Source organism: Pieris brassicae (assembly GCF_905147105.1).
Source record: "Pieris brassicae chromosome W unlocalized genomic scaffold, ilPieBrab1.1 SUPER_W_unloc_1, whole genome shotgun sequence".
NCBI classification, from domain to species: Eukaryota; Metazoa; Arthropoda; class Insecta; order Lepidoptera; family Pieridae; genus Pieris; species Pieris brassicae.
Genome location: NW_025575866.1, coordinates 1,637,296 through 1,654,029, shown reverse-complemented (window position 1 = coordinate 1,654,029; position 16,734 = coordinate 1,637,296). Strand labels below are relative to the sequence as shown.

At 38.5% G+C, this 16,734-nt stretch overlaps 3 long non-coding RNA genes across 8 annotated transcripts; 1 reads left to right on the top strand and 2 right to left on the bottom strand.

Moving 5' to 3' along the window:
- Positions 1–9,162: 9,162 nt before the first annotated feature.
- On the bottom strand, positions 9,163–11,144 carry LOC123719043. 3 transcript variants are annotated; one of them, XR_006755096.1, is made up of 5 exons: positions 11,081–11,144; positions 10,694–10,928; positions 10,347–10,485; positions 9,655–9,969; positions 9,163–9,209 (listed from the first exon to the last, which is right to left on the bottom strand). It is a non-coding gene; the product is annotated as an uncharacterized LOC123719043 (long non-coding RNA). The 3 variants fall into 3 exon arrangements; XR_006755097.1 differs by having other exon boundaries at positions 9,655–9,982; positions 11,038–11,121; XR_006755095.1 differs by having other exon boundaries at positions 11,038–11,120.
- A 49-nt stretch (positions 11,145–11,193) lies between these two features.
- Positions 11,194–14,463, top strand: LOC123719044. Of its 4 annotated transcripts, none has more exons than XR_006755098.1 (4): positions 11,194–11,680; positions 12,052–12,188; positions 12,364–12,488; positions 14,359–14,463. It is a non-coding gene; the product is annotated as an uncharacterized LOC123719044 (long non-coding RNA). The 4 variants fall into 4 exon arrangements; XR_006755101.1 differs by having other exon boundaries at positions 12,316–12,488; XR_006755099.1 differs by having other exon boundaries at positions 11,195–11,680; positions 12,364–12,462.
- A 393-nt stretch (positions 14,464–14,856) lies between these two features.
- Positions 14,857–16,333, bottom strand: LOC123719047. Its single transcript, XR_006755109.1, has 3 exons — positions 15,599–16,333; positions 15,144–15,518; positions 14,857–14,916 (listed from the first exon to the last, which is right to left on the bottom strand). It is a non-coding gene; the product is annotated as an uncharacterized LOC123719047 (long non-coding RNA).
- Positions 16,334–16,734: the final 401 nt, after the last annotated feature.

Below are 16,734 nucleotides of genomic sequence, written 5' to 3'. Positions count from 1 at the left end.
CTTTAGCCAGACGCAGGCACTCTCTTCAACATACAGTTATTCGTTTCATAACGATTAACTAAATCATGGGAGTTACACTCCGAGAGCATAGCCAGACGCAGGCACTCTCTTCAACATTACAGTTATTCGTTTCATAACGATTAACTAAATCATGGGAGTTATTACACTCCGAGAGCCATAGCCAGGACGCAGGCCCCTCTTCAACATACAGTTATTCGTTTCATAACGATTAACTTAATCATGGGAGTTACACTCCGAGAGCATAGCCAGACGCAGGCACTCTCTTCAACATACAGTTATTCGTTTCATAACGATTAACTAAATCATGGGAGTTACACTCCGAGAGCATAGCCAGACGCAGGCACTCTCTTCTACATACAGTTATTCGTTTCATAACGATTAACTAAATCATGGGAGTTACACTCCGAGAGCATAGCCAGACGCAGGCACTCTCTTCAACATACAGTTATTCGTTTCATAACGATTAACTAAATCATGGAGTTACACTCCGAGAGCAATAGCCAGACGCAGGCACTCTCTTCTACATACAGTTATTCGTTTCATAACGATTAACTAAATCATGGGAGTTACACTCCGAGAGCATAGCCAGACGCAGGCACTCTCTTCTACATACAGTTATTCGTTTCATAACGATTAACTAAATCATGGGAGTTACACTCCGAGCATAGCCAGACGCAGGCACTCTCTTCTACATACAGTTATTCGTTTCATAACGATTAACTAAATCATGGGAGTTACACTCCGAGAGCATAGCCAGACGCAGGCACTCTCTTCTACCATACAGTTATTCGTTTCATAACGATTAACTAAATCATGGGAGTTACACTCCGAGAGCATAGCCAGACGCAGGGCACTCTCTTCTACATACAGTTATTCGTTTCATAACGATTAACTAAATCATGGGAGTTACACTCCGAGAGCAATAGCCAGACGCAGGCACTCTCTTCTACATACAGTTATTCGTTTCATAACGATTAACTAAATCATGGGAGTCTACACTCCGAGGAGCATAGCCAGACGCAGGCACTCTCTTCTACATACAGTTATTCGTTTCATAACGATTAACTAAATCATGGGAGTTACACTCCGAGAGCATAGCCAGACGCAGGCACTCTCTTCTACATACAGTTATTCGTTTCATAACGATTAACTAAATCATGGGAGTTACACTCCGAGAGCATAGCCAGACGCAGGCACTCTCTTCAACATACAGTTATTCGTTTCATAACGATTAACTAAAATCTTGGAGTTACACTCCGAGAGCATAGCCAGACGCAGGCACTCTCTTCTACATACAGTTATTCGTTTCATAACGATTAACTAAATCATGGGAGTTACACTCCGAGAGCATAGCCAGACGCAGGCACTCTCTTCTAACTTACAGTTATTCGTTTCATAACGATTAACTAAATCATGGGAGTTACACTCCGAGAGCATAGCCAGACGCAGGCACTCTCTTCAACATACAGTTATTCGTTTCATAACGATTAACTAAATCATGGGAGTTACACTCCGAGAGCATAGCCAGACGCAGGCACTCTCTTCAACATACAGTTATTCGTTTCATAACGATTAACTAAATCATGGGAGTTACACTCCGAGAGCATAGCCAGACGCAGGCACTCTCTTCAACATACAGTTATTCGTTTCATAACGATTAACTAAATCATGGGAGTTACACTCCGAGAGCATAGCCAGACGCAGGCACTCTCTTCAACATACAGTTATTCGTTTCATAACGATTAACTAAATCATGGGAGTTACACTCCGAGAGCATAGCCAGACGCAGGCACTCTCTTCTACATACAGTTATTCGTTTCATAACGATTAACTAAATCATGGGAGTTACACTCCGAGAGCATAGCCAGACGCAGGCACTCTCTTCTACATACAGTTATTCGTTTCATAACGATTAACTAAATCATGGGAGTTACACTCCGAGAGCATAGCCAGACGCAGGCACTCTCTTCTACATACAGTTATTCGTTTCATAACGATTAACTAAATCATGGGAGTTACACTCCGAGAGCATAGCCAGACGCAGGCACTCTCTTCTACATACAGTTATTCGTTTCATAACGATTAACTAAATCATGGTAGTTACACTCCGAGAGCATAGCCAGACGCAGGCACTCTCTTCTACATACAGTTATTCGTTTCATAACGATTAACTAAATCATGGGAGTTACACTCCGAGAGCATAGCCAGACGCAGGCACTCTCTTCAACATACAGTTATTCGTTTCATAACGATTAACTAAATCATGGGAGTTACACTCCGAGAGCATAGCCAGACGCAGGCACTCTCTTCTACATACAGTTATTCGTTTCATAACGATTAACTAAATCATGGGAGTTACACTCCGAGAGCATAGCCAGACGCAGGCACTCTCTTCTACATACAGTTATTCGTTTCATAACGATTAACTAAATCATGGGAGTTACACTCCGAGAGCATAGCCAGACGCAGGCACTCTCTTCAACATACAGTTATTCGTTTCATAACGATTAACTAAATCATGGGAGTTACACTCCGAGAGCATAGCCAGACGCAGGCACTCTCTTCTACATACAGTTATTCGTTTCATAACGATTAACTAAATCATGGGAGTTACACTCCGAGAGCATAGCCAGACGCAGGCACTCTCTTCTACATACAGTTATTCGTTTCATAACGATTAACTAAATCATGGGAGTTACACTCCGAGAGCATAGCCAGACGCAGGCACTCTCTTCTACATACAGTTATTCGTTTCATAACGATTAACTAAATCATGGGAGTTACACTCCGAGAGCATAGCCAGACGCAGGCACTCTCTTCTACATACAGTTATTCGTTTCATAACGATTAACTAAATCATGGGAGTTACACTCCGAGAGCATAGCCAGACGCAGGCACTCTCTTCAACATACAGTTATTCGTTTCATAACGATTAACTAAATCATGGGAGTTACACTCCGAGAGCATAGCCAGACGCAGGCACTCTCTTCTACATACAGTTATTCGTTTCATAACGATTAACTAAATCATGGGAGTTACACTCCGAGAGCATAGCCAGACGCAGGCACTCTCTTCTACATACAGTTATTCGTTTCATAACGATTAACTAAATCATGGGAGTTACACTCCGAGAGCATAGCCAGACGCAGCACTCTCTTCAACATACAGTTATTCGTTTCATAACGATTAACTAAATCATGGGAGTTACACTCCGAGAGCATAGCCAGACGCAGGCACTCTCTTCTACATACAGTTATTCGTTTCATAACGATTAACTAAATCATGGGAGTTACACTCCGAGAGCATAGCCAGACGCAGGCACTCTCTTCTACATACAGTTATTCGTTTCATAACGATTAACTAAATCATGGGAGTTACACTCCGAGAGCATAGCCAGACGCAGGCACTCTCTTCTACGTACAGTTATTCGTTTCATAACGATTAACTAAATCATGGGAGTTACACTCCGAGAGCATAGCCAGACGCAGGCACTCTCTTCAACATACAGTTATTCGTTTCATAACGATTAACTAAATCATGGGAGTTACACTCCGAGAGCATAGCCAGACGCAGGCACTCTCTTCAACATACAGTTATTCGTTTCATAACGATTAACTAAATCATGGGAGTTACACTCCGAGAGCATAGCCAGACGCAGGCACTCTCTTCAACATACAGTTATTCGTTTCATAACGATTAACTAAATCATGGGAGTTACACTCCGAGAGCATAGCCAGACGCAGGCACTCTCTTCTACATACAGTTATTCGTTTCATAACGATTAACTAAATCATGGGAGTTACACTCCGAGAGCATAGCCAGACGCAGGCACTCTCTTCAACATACAGTTATTCGTTTCATAACGATTAACTAAATCATGGGAGTTACACTCCGAGAGCATAGCCAGACGCAGGCACTCTCTTCTACATACAGTTATTCGTTTCATAACGATTAACTAAATCATGGGAGTTACACTCCGAGAGCATACATAGCCAGACGTAGGCACTCTCTTCTACATACAGTTATTCGTTTCATAACGATTAACTAAATCATGGTAGTTACACTCCGAGAGCATAGCCAGACGCAGGCACTCTCTTCTACATACAGTTATTCGTTTCATAACGATTAACTAAATCATGGGAGTTACACTCCGAGAGCATAGCCAGACGCAGGCACTCTCTTCTACATACAGTTATTCGTTTCATAACGATTAACTAAATCATGGGAGTTACACTCCGAGAGCATAGCCAGACGCAGGCACTCTCTTCTACATACAGTTATTCGTTTCATAACGATTAACTAAATCATGGGAGTTACACTCCGAGAGCATAGCCAGACGCAGGCACTCTCTTCAACATACAGTTATTCGTTTCATAACGATTAACTAAATCATGGGAGTTACACTCCGAGAGCATAGCCAGACGCAGGCACTCTCTTCTACATACAGTTATTCGTTTCATAACGATTAACTAAATCATGGGAGTTACACTCCGAGAGCATAGCCAGACGCAGGCACTCTCTTCTACATACAGTTATTCGTTTCATAACGATTAACTAAATCATGGGAGTTACACTCCGAGAGCATAGCCAGACGCAGGCACTCTCTTCAACATACAGTTATTCGTTTCATAACGATTAACTAAATCATGGGAGTTACACTCCGAGAGCATAGCCAGACGCAGGCACTCTCTTCTACATACAGTTATTCGTTTCATAACGATTAACTAAATCATGGGAGTTACACTCCGAGAGCATAGCCAGACGCAGGCACTCTCTTCTACGTACAGTTATTCGTTTCATAACGATTAACTAAATCATGGGAGTTACACTCCGAGAGCATAGCCAGACGCAGGCACTCTCTTCAACATACAGTTATTCGTTTCATAACGATTAACTAAATCATGGGAGTTACACTCCGAGAGCATAGCCAGACGCAGGCACTCTCTTCAACATACAGTTATTCGTTTCATAACGATTAACTAAATCATGGGAGTTACACTCCGAGAGCATAGCCAGACGCAGGCACTCTCTTCAACATACAGTTATTCGTTTCATAACGATTAACTAAATCATGGGAGTTACACTCCGAGAGCATAGCCAGACGCAGGCACTCTCTTCAACATACAGTTATTCGTTTCATAACGATTAACTAAATCATGGGAGTTACACTCCGAGAGCATAGCCAGACGCAGGCACTCTCTTCTACATACAGTTATTCGTTTCATAACGATTAACTAAATCATGGGAGTTACACTCCGAGAGCATAGCCAGACGCAGGCACTCTCTTCTACATACAGTTATTCGTTTCATAACGATTAACTAAATCATGGGAGTTACACTCCGAGAGCATAGCCAGACGCAGGCACTCTCTTCTACATACAGTTATTCGTTTCATAACGATTAACTAAATCATGGGAGTTACACTCCGAGAGCATAGCCAGACGCAGGCACTCTCTTCTACATACAGTTATTCGTTTCATAACGATTAACTAAATCATGGTAGTTACACTCCGAGAGCATAGCCAGACGCAGGCACTCTCTTCTACATACAGTTATTCGTTTCATAACGATTAACTAAATCATGGGAGTTACACTCCGAGAGCATAGCCAGACGCAGGCACTCTCTTCAACATACAGTTATTCGTTTCATAACGATTAACTAAATCATGGGAGTTACACTCCGAGAGCATAGCCAGACGCAGGCACTCTCTTCTACATACAGTTATTCGTTTCATAACGATTAACTAAATCATGGGAGTTACACTCCGAGAGCATAGCCAGACGCAGGCACTCTCTTCTACATACAGTTATTCGTTTCATAACGATTAACTAAATCATGGGAGTTACACTCCGAGAGCATAGCCAGACGCAGGCACTCTCTTCAACATACAGTTATTCGTTTCATAACGATTAACTAAATCATGGGAGTTACACTCCGAGAGCATAGCCAGACGCAGGCACTCTCTTCTACATACAGTTATTCGTTTCATAACGATTAACTAAATCATGGGAGTTACACTCCGAGAGCATAGCCAGACGCAGGCACTCTCTTCTACATACAGTTATTCGTTTCATAACGATTAACTAAATCATGGGAGTTACACTCCGAGAGCATAGCCAGACGCAGGCACTCTCTTCTACATACAGTTATTCGTTTCATAACGATTAACTAAATCATGGGAGTTACACTCCGAGAGCATAGCCAGACGCAGGCACTCTCTTCTACATACAGTTATTCGTTTCATAACGATTAACTAAATCATGGGAGTTACACTCCGAGAGCATAGCCAGACGCAGGCACTCTCTTCAACATACAGTTATTCGTTTCATAACGATTAACTAAATCATGGGAGTTACACTCCGAGAGCATAGCCAGACGCAGGCACTCTCTTCTACATACAGTTATTCGTTTCATAACGATTAACTAAATCATGGGAGTTACACTCCGAGAGCATAGCCAGACGCAGGCACTCTCTTCTACATACAGTTATTCGTTTCATAACGATTAACTAAATCATGGGAGTTACACTCCGAGAGCATAGCCAGACGCAGCACTCTCTTCTACATACAGTTATTCGTTTCATAACGATTAACTAAATCATGGGAGTTACACTCCGAGAGCATAGCCAGACGCAGGCACTCTCTTCTACATACAGTTATTCGTTTCATAACGATTAACTAAATCATGGGAGTTACACTCCGAGAGCATAGCCAGACGCAGGCACTCTCTTCTACATACAGTTATTCGTTTCATAACGATTAACTAAATCATGGGAGTTACACTCCGAGAGCATAGCCAGACGCAGGCACTCTCTTCTACATACAGTTATTCGTTTCATAACGATTAACTAAATCATGGGAGTTACACTCCGAGAGCATAGCCAGACGCAGGCACTCTCTTCAACATACAGTTATTCGTTTCATAACGATTAACTAAATCATGGGAGTTACACCCCGAGAGCATAGCCAGACGCAGGCACTCTCTTCTACATACAGTTATTCGTTTCATAACGATTAACTAAATCATGGGAGTTACACTCCGAGAGCATAGCCAGACGCAGGCACTCTCTTCTACATACAGTTATTCGTTTCATAACGATTAACTAAATCATGGGAGTTACACTCCGAGAGCATAGCCAGACGCAGGCACTCTCTTCTACATACAGTTATTCGTTTCATAACGATTAACTAAATCATGGGAGTTACACTCCGAGAGCATAGCCAGACGCAGGCACTCTCTTCAACATACAGTTATTCGTTTCATAACGATTAACTAAATCATGGGAGTTACACCCCGAGAGCATAGCCAGACGCAGGCACTCTCTTCAACATACAGTTGTTCGTTTCATAACGATTAACTAAATCATGGGAGTTACACTCCGAGAGCATAGCCAGACGCAGGCACTCTCTTCTTCATACAGTTATTCGTTTCATAACGATTAACTAAATCATGGGAGTTACACTCCGAGAGCATAGCCAGACGCAGGCACTCTCTTCTACATACAGTTATTCGTTTCATAACGATTAACTAAATCATGGGAGTTACACTCCGAGAGCATAGCCAGACGCAGGCACTCTCTTCTACATACAGTTATTCGTTTCATAACGATTAACTAAATCATGGGAGTTACACTCCGAGAGCATAGCCAGACGCAGGCACTCTCTTCAACATACAGTTATTCGTTTCATAACGATTAACTAAATCATGGGAGTTACACCCCGAGAGCATAGCCAGACGCAGGCACTCTCTTCTTCATACAGTTATTCGTTTCATAACGATTAACTAAATCATGGGAGTTACACTCCGAGAGCATAGCCAGACGCAGGCACTCTCTTCTTCATACAGTTATTCGTTTCATAACGATTAACTAAATCATGGGAGTTACACTCCGAGAGCATAGCCAGACGCAGGCACTCTCTTCTACATACAGTTATTCGTTTCATAACGATTAACTAAATCATGGGAGTTACACTCCGAGAGCATAGCCAGACGCAGGCACTCTCTTCAACATACAGTTATTCGTTTCATAACGATTAACTAAATCATGGGAGTTACACCCCGAGAGCATAGCCAGACGCAGGCACTCTCTTCTTCATACAGTTATTCGTTTCATAACGATTAACTAAATCATGGGAGTTACACCCCGAGAGCATAGCCAGACGCAGGCACTCTCTTCTTCATACAGTTATTCGTTTCATAACGATTAACTAAATCATGGGAGTTACACCCCGAGAGCATAGCCAGACGTAGGCGTAGCTGAGTCGGCGATGCCACTTAATTTCCCTGGGAGGTTGGAGGTTCCACCTGGCTGTTACAGGGATATTCAGTTGCGCAGCTAGGTTTAGTGTCTTCGAAGAATAATAATTTCAGCGTATTAAAAACGCTGCTACTAATTGCCTAAGCTAGTTTTTAATTGGACCGACGTGGGGTTTGGATCACATCCACAATTACAGATGTCAAGTATTATTATAATAAGTGTTTATACCTCTTTCCTGTCGGTCGAATCTCCGTTCAGTCGAAAAGCTTGTCCAGCGACAGTTGTTCCAGGGGCGTCTTGTCATCATTCATCTGAAGGTAAAATAAATTATATAATTACTAGCTGCCATAGAATGTGGTTTTAGATTTGAATTTGATTTACACTTCGGTCTAAGTAACACGTGGTTGGCTAACACCAAAAATTAAAAAAGTTCATACTTTAGCCTCAATAACACGTGGTAATCATGATATTGAATTGTAGCTTATATGACACGTTTGTCGGTTTACCATAGCAGTGCCATCTATTGATCACTTACTCAATTCAGTCAAATAATTGTGACTGTCAATTAATTATAGACAAATAATTTGCAATAAAATAAAATTGCGACTATAATTAAAGATCTAAGCTACCCTATCTCTTAAGTTGGACCAGACCGCTCACGGTGTGCCAATTTAATTTAAAATCGGTTAAGTAGTTTAGGAGGCCATCGCGGACGGAAGTACTTTTCAATAAAATTTTGAAACTTACTTTGGCAAATATTCCAACTGCAACAGAATGGCTTAAAATTTGATCTGCTAGGCGCTCTTTGATTTTCTGTTTGCCATTCTGTACTGGTTGTAAGTGGTGCTGGGTTAAAGCTGGAGCAAACACGGTTGGGATTCTTGCGATCTTTATTATAAAACTCCTCTATGTGGCTCCACTTTACTGTACCTGCAATGGAAGGTTATGATCTTATTCTCAAAACAATTTTAACCAATCACAGGTCAAGCGGCAATAAGAAAATAAATATGGTACAGCAGAGGTACATCAATTATTAGTTATTTTAATTAAGCAATAAGGCAATACTAACAACTACTTGATGCAGGGAAATAATTGCCAAAGGCCACTAGCGGATAAATAAGTCAATGGATGGTCATGGTTCAATGGATAAATAAGTCATAAAAAAGTTTTAATATCTTTCCGCTGTTCAATTAATTAAATTATTATACCAACCTATGTTTAGTTTTCTGTTTATTTGTATATCTAGTGTAAATTGGAAATACCGTTTAAAAAAAAATTAAATCTTTAAACATGCACTCAAGCAAACAAGCCAATGTAAATTTGTAAAAATTAATATTCAACCACATTTTGTATAATATTCTAAAGAAGTGGTTACCTCCTCGACAAGAGCTGCTGACTTGTCTGCTGTGTCACAATCTCCTGAGAAGTAAAATGCTATTGGCTGTTTCCAGCATTTTCGAACACCGATAACCATGAAAGTTCGACTATGGTTTGCTATCACAGTAGTACGGCCTTAGCATTGAGTTTTACGTTATATGTCAGATTTTTTCTTATTGACATTTCATCAAAAGCCATTTTACATAAACTATCATTGACATCTTGGTCTTTTGTGATTTCTTTTACTGTCTGTATTACTGGGCTGTTGATTCCACATACCATTGGAATTTTGTTCAATAATGCCTTGAGAGAGCTGACAAAATAACCTAGTATTGTCTTTGGTTAACATAGCTTTTACACATTGAAAGAAACCAATTTTTTATACCGGATTAAAACTATTTGTATTATTATAAACTTATAATTATGTATAATAATCCAGTTAAAAAAATATTTTCTTTCAAAATAACCTAATCAATAATATAAAACAAAAGTTTGATTTCTTATAGATGCTCAAGACGTTCACTTTATCATCCAGTGTCCATCTCATTCCAGTTAATTTTCTTATAAAGTTTTTCAGTTGGCTTTGTAATAGTAAAGAAAATGAATTATTTAATGTTCTTTTTAATATTTCATTGCTAGGTTCGTTTGATGTTAGTACACTTAATATAGATCTTTTGGAGTTTTTATCACCTTGAAACTTTTTTCAGAGCCTCACTATTTCAGATAGATTTTTTCTGCATCTCTTAGACAGCGTTTGCTTTTGAGGTGTAAGTTCACTGAACTTTTTCACGTCCAAGTCCTACAAAATACCTTTGCTAGTTGATGGTTCCTGGAAAATATACAAAAATAATTGAATAAAAAATTCGAAAAAGATAACAAATCCAATAAGTGGATGGAGAAAATAGAAAACTTTTAATCATCCATATATCACCTAGATGTGTGTCAGAAATGTACTGCCTACCTACCTCTATGTAAAAAAGCATGACTATAAAAATTTGTCTATTTGACTTAGGTAGAATATGAATGTAAATACTCACTTGGATGTCATAACTTGCTCTATATGGACTACAATGTTTGTTTTTTAATTGGTCTATATCCTCCTCTATTCACTCTTAATCTAACTTGTTAAGTCTTTTCCTATCGCTGCTGGTAAATGAAGATTCATTCAAATGATTTTCACATAGTATCCTATGCTGGGCATTCACTGTTTTTAATGATTCAATGGATGTCCCATCACCATTAGGAAAACAAAATTTAGCCCAAACTTTAACACTAAAAATAAAGTTTTCATTAGACATAGTTAATAGTGAAGCTGTTTTGGATAATCTTTCCAATATGGACCGTCGATTTAAATGCCCATTTTTTTGTAGATAGTACTCACTAAAAGAAAGAGTTTTGCAAAGATTTAGGTTGCGCAAACTTACGGTTCATGAGATATATTTATTAAAACTTTTCACACAAATTGGTAAGTAACAACACGCAATTACAAAATATATTTGACAAATAATTGATGTCAAACGTCAATCACTTAGTGTAGGGTTCCGAAAATTTTCAAAGTATCGATACTACTCTGGTATCGACATTAAACTTTCTAATATGGATCATCGGTTTAAATGCCCATATTTGTTTTGTAGATAGTACAAAAGTTATTGAAAATATCGATACTACTCGGGTATCGATACTTTTTGGTGATCACTAAATTTGTTTTTAAGCCATTCATTTTGTTTAATGGCGTCCAGTCATCGTTTGTCACCCTTGCAGTAGAAATCGTTTTACGTACTCCTATAAACTTACAACGTTGGACTACCATGGCGTCTCCGAAGCCCATTGTTTGAAGAGTTAAGTGAAGTGCAAGTGTTGGACTCAAATTAGCCGCTTGTCACGGCCTCCTCTTCTGCGCCGATCCTTGACGAACCGGTTGCTGGTCCTAGTGGGCTGACTAGTCCTGGCGAGGAATTTGCTGCGATGCCCAGACTTACTAGGTCATCTGGCAGAAGGCTTAATCCTTACTCGGATGAGTTAAAGTAAGTTTTGATTTATGTTATTTCAGGTCAGGTTATAAAATAATAAATCATTAGTAAAAAAAAAAAATTGCTTACTGGAATTTTGAAAAAGTTGGATTGCATAAGGTCCGTTGTGGATTTTAAAATGAAATTTATAGCTGAAAATATTTTTTTCATTGTTTGTAACTTTCTGTATTATCCTGTACTTTTTTAATATCAAAAAAGTACCCAAAACCGAATCAGAGCACCCCACTATCCACATGGTCTTGTCTGCCCTACCCCTAGAGTATATATAAAAGCTCCGAAGTAGCCGTCAACCCCCTCCCCGCCCCTCTAAAACCTCAAATATCGACGGTCCATATTGGAAAGATTAACCGATCTACTTACTTCAGAGGCCCATTCTCGGACGGAAGAGGGAACCTATGCAAGGATAAGGAAGAATCTTCTTTTGATGGTATACCGCATTTTGAGTATTTTCCCTACCATGTTTTGGCAAAGTACAACACAAAATCGTCAATATGACTTACCTGTAAGTGAAGTTTTATTATACATTGAGCTTTGAGACTTTAATACTACCCTCAGTTTTCATTTGATTGAAATTGTAACTACACGTGTGTAAATCCAGTTGTAATGTAGCATTTACCTTACTATTCCAGATGTATCCTCGAACGAAGGCATACATAACCAAAAGCGTCGCGTAACAGGTAACGCACGGCCGCCGCCCTAACGACCACTTGTCGCTGGATGAGACAATGAACTGCTGCAGGTATCGGGAGAAGATCCATCAAAGTCTAATACTCCAGGTGAAGACATACAGTTTGATCTTGCAGTAAGCTTACACTTTACAACTTTTATCTAAGTATTCTAATCAATGCACCCAATTTGAACCCAGAGGAAAAGACCGCAATCTCAAACAGGATTAATATAGGACGCAGGTTTCAAATGAAACCAAATGCTACAGCTACTTCTTGTTTAGCAGAGGCCACTCACAGTGTTCTTGTCTGCGGAAACAAGAAATATGTACCTATTAAAATTACTTATGGATGCGGATTCCAATGTGACACACAATACCAAGACTCAGTCACACGACACAACTTTATTCTATATAGCCTTAAAAGATCTAAAAGAACAACTTCAAGGAACATAGGTATACAAGTACCTATTCAGTAAGCGATTAGTTGACTACAAGCTCGCATCAAAATCAGAAAAGGACAAAGAAGGTCAAAAAGAATTTAATCATAGGCAAAAGGGGAATCCAGGATGAAGGAGCTTGCTCACAGCCTACTATAGGCAGTCGCGTCCAGCGCCGCGCGCGCCACCTCGCGCTCACTGGTAGTTTATCAAAGAATGTTATTCACTTATTACTTGTGATACAACTCTATTATCGTGGATAAAAGGTTATAAAATACCTTTTTCTTGGTCAGCGATGTTCCTAAAAGTAAACTATATTCAGAGACTGAACAAAGCAAATTCGAACAATCTATAAATTACAACAAAAACACTCCCGCACAAGGCGTTAACCGACAGATAACCGTTTGGCACCGTTAGGTGGCTATCTGAGGGCCGCAGGTAAACCCGCGTTCATAAATTGAAGCGAACCGACCAATGAGAGGGCGGCAGGCAGCAAGGCAGCGATCGGACTGACCAATGAGAGGGCAGCAGGCAGCAAGGCAGCGGTCGGACAGCGCGTGCGCACTGGCAAGCGGCGATGACTCACACGGAGCGAGCGAGATGGCACTACAGCACTGATGACTCACACGGAGAGAGCACTGGAGCAGACATCCGCACGGGTCGGCGGTCGGAAGCGAAAGTGGCCCCTGCGCATGTGTCACAACCTCTTTTATAATCACAACTCCCTCCTCCGACTCGACCATCCCACTTCGGGAAAATGGTCGAGTCAATTCGTAACAACTCGTAAACAACCGAACGAGTCAAATGAGTAACTATTGCACATGCGCACTTGTAGCAAGATTCTTAAGAATATGTTTCATAAAAATGTATAGAATTTAGAATAATTAAATTAATATTAGAAGCTAACACAAGAAATATTAAGTTTATGTCCTCCAGCTACACTGAATGTTTACAAAATATTCAGGACGCTAGAACACTTCTTGAAGCTAAAGGATTTATTGTAAATACTGAAAAGAGTAATGAAATTCTTGTAAATTCTTGGGTATATAATAAAATGTAGAACTTAAATCTGTTAATATGATAATAATAAACAAATTTTTCAAAATCTCGCACAATTAGATGGCTTACGTGCCTACCTCTGCCTGTCCAGCAGCAGAATATGGCTGGTTTTACACGAAGGGTCTAGAGAGTAAATATTTTAACCATCGATAGTTTTACCGGACTTACAATGGTATCGTGCGTCAGACCAACCTATAAATTAAATTAAATCGGTTGACTTTTGTTAAGAAATGTATAGTGATTCAATTCAATTTCCTCATCTTACTAAAATTACTAAAGAACTTTGGCGATGGGGCGAAGGCTTACACGGTTTCCTGGTCAATTTATTTAATGGCTTTCCATCGTTTGCTATCATATTTAAAACGTTAGGAAAAATTATTAACGGCAATGAGTTTGGCATCATATTTGTTTTCCTGTGGACTACTCGAACGTGGTGACCGCTTTTCAGAAGGCTCTTAGTTTCGGGAACCATAATTTTCTAACCTAATGAAACTTATCTCTCATTCCAGCAACCGAGAAGAGTGCCTTTGTCATCAGTGTCATCTATAATATAAAAAATGAATCGCAGAATGTGTAGGTAAGCGCATAACTATACAAAGCCTGAACCAATTGTACCAGTTCTGTTTTTTTAATGTTCGTTGAAGTTGAAGTTGATGGTTTTAACATTTTCATTGGTTTACATTTATAACATTGGATTACATATTAGTAATATATAAGAGTATAATGAAATAAATTTTATATTATGTTATGTTTTATTTATTTTTCCTAATATTTCATTACATTACATGGTTATGATAAATAATAATTTAATTTTATAGGTAGATTAACGACATAACTTATTAAAATTTTAACTAACTTTCTTCTAAGAAAAATAAGTACTAGTATTTTATATGTACAAAAGGACATTTAAATACAACATGTTTGTTTCTGCTAGAATTAAGAAGAATATATTAATTTTCCAAAATAATAAATAAAGCTTGTTCTTTCAGTTACGTCTTGATTTCCTTCATTAACTTCTTGACTTGAAACTGTATCAAGTGTTGGAACTAAAACTTCTGCCGGTATATCTACAAATTATAATCCTTACAAATATTTTGCATAACAGCTGTGGCAATAACAATAGCTTGAACTTAAGCTAGTAATAAATACAATGTTAAAGCGACATTTCCATACTCCAAATTTTCCGAAAAAGACAAATATTTTAACCTTACATCATGTTTCATTTGGGTCACATATCTTGCAACTTTTTGACATAGTATAATTATTAATACTCTAAATTATACTATATATTTACCTCTCTATAGTATTCCTATTCTTAATGTGTACTTCATCATATCTCTGGTCAGTCAGAGAAATGGTGTTAATGAATAAGGTATATTTGAGTAAGCACTATTAACAACCATCCAGTGATTTCTCAGTAGACCTGTACGATATTAAGCTATAAACAAATATACCTGTTAATTTAGTTGGCACATTTATCAAGTTCTACCTTCTTATCAATAAATTTGAATTAACTTGTAGAACTGAGTTTACAAAAGTTGTTGCATCATGAGCGGCACCAGGCCATGGGGAACAACATTAATATATTTTATTTCTGCATCACACACAGCTTGTACATTTAAAGAGAAATATCCTTTTCAATTACAATATTATTCACCAATTACGTCACCTAAAGAAAATAATGCTGCTTAAAATTATTACAACTTCATACTATAATGTACAATGTTAAATAATATATAAATTACTTACATGATGATTGAATTCGTAAATGTGGCATAACAAAAAACCACAAATAAAATATTTAAATTTTTTTGGTTCAACAGTTTATGTGCATGATAAGTTATATAAGACAAAATTCGATGTTAAGTCATGGAAAGGTATTCTTGTGGGATACGAACCAAACGGTTATAAAGTTTGGAATCCTAAATGCGAAAAATTTATTACTGTCAGAGATGTCATAGTAGATGGGACAAATTACTTCAATCCAGGCCTGCGTTGCGACCTGAAGAGAATATAGTAAATTCTCATGATAATGTTAACATTGACAACATTTCAAAGTCAATAAAGTCTCAAAAAACTGACAGATATAAATCAGATACCTGTAAATCTGATGATTATGAAGTTCCTCAGAAAATTCGCAAAACTAACCATGACATCGTCGAATTTGAACAACCAAATGCACATTCTGATGATCTTTCAGTGGTCGTAAATAATGAGGACACAACCAGTTGTATTGAACCACGTAGGAGTGATAGGCTTAAAGTCGTCCCCCTTTTTCTTATAAAGAAATCGATGATAACCTTATGTGTGCTAGTTCAATTTTGTGTAAAATACCAAATTCGTTTCAAGAGATTAAAACACGAGACGATAGAGTTCATTGGGAAGGTGCAATTAAATTCTCTATTTTTAAATAAAAAATTGGACTTTAGTACCACGGCCAGATAACAAAAATATTATAGATTGCAAATGGATGTTTAATATAAAAAATGATGAATTCGGAAAGCCTTTACGCTATAAAGCTCGACTCGTTGCTAGGGCTTTTAGCCAGGAATATCTCATAGACTATAATGAGACTTTTGCACCTGTTGCAAGAATAGCTAGTTTTAGATTTATTATTGCTTTTGCTAATCAATATAATTTACTTGTACATCACATGGACGTAAAAACTGCATTTCTAAATGGGGTACTACAGGAAGAAATATATATGAAAGTTCCAGAAAAAAGTTCCAGTCTTGCAAAAATGGTTATGTGTGTAAATTAAATAAAGCATTATATGGGCTAAAGCAAGCCGCTAGATACTGGTTTGAAATTTTTGAACAGTCTCTTAGGCGGGAGGGTTTTCAGAATTCATCAGTAGATAGATGTATTTATATACTAAATAAAGG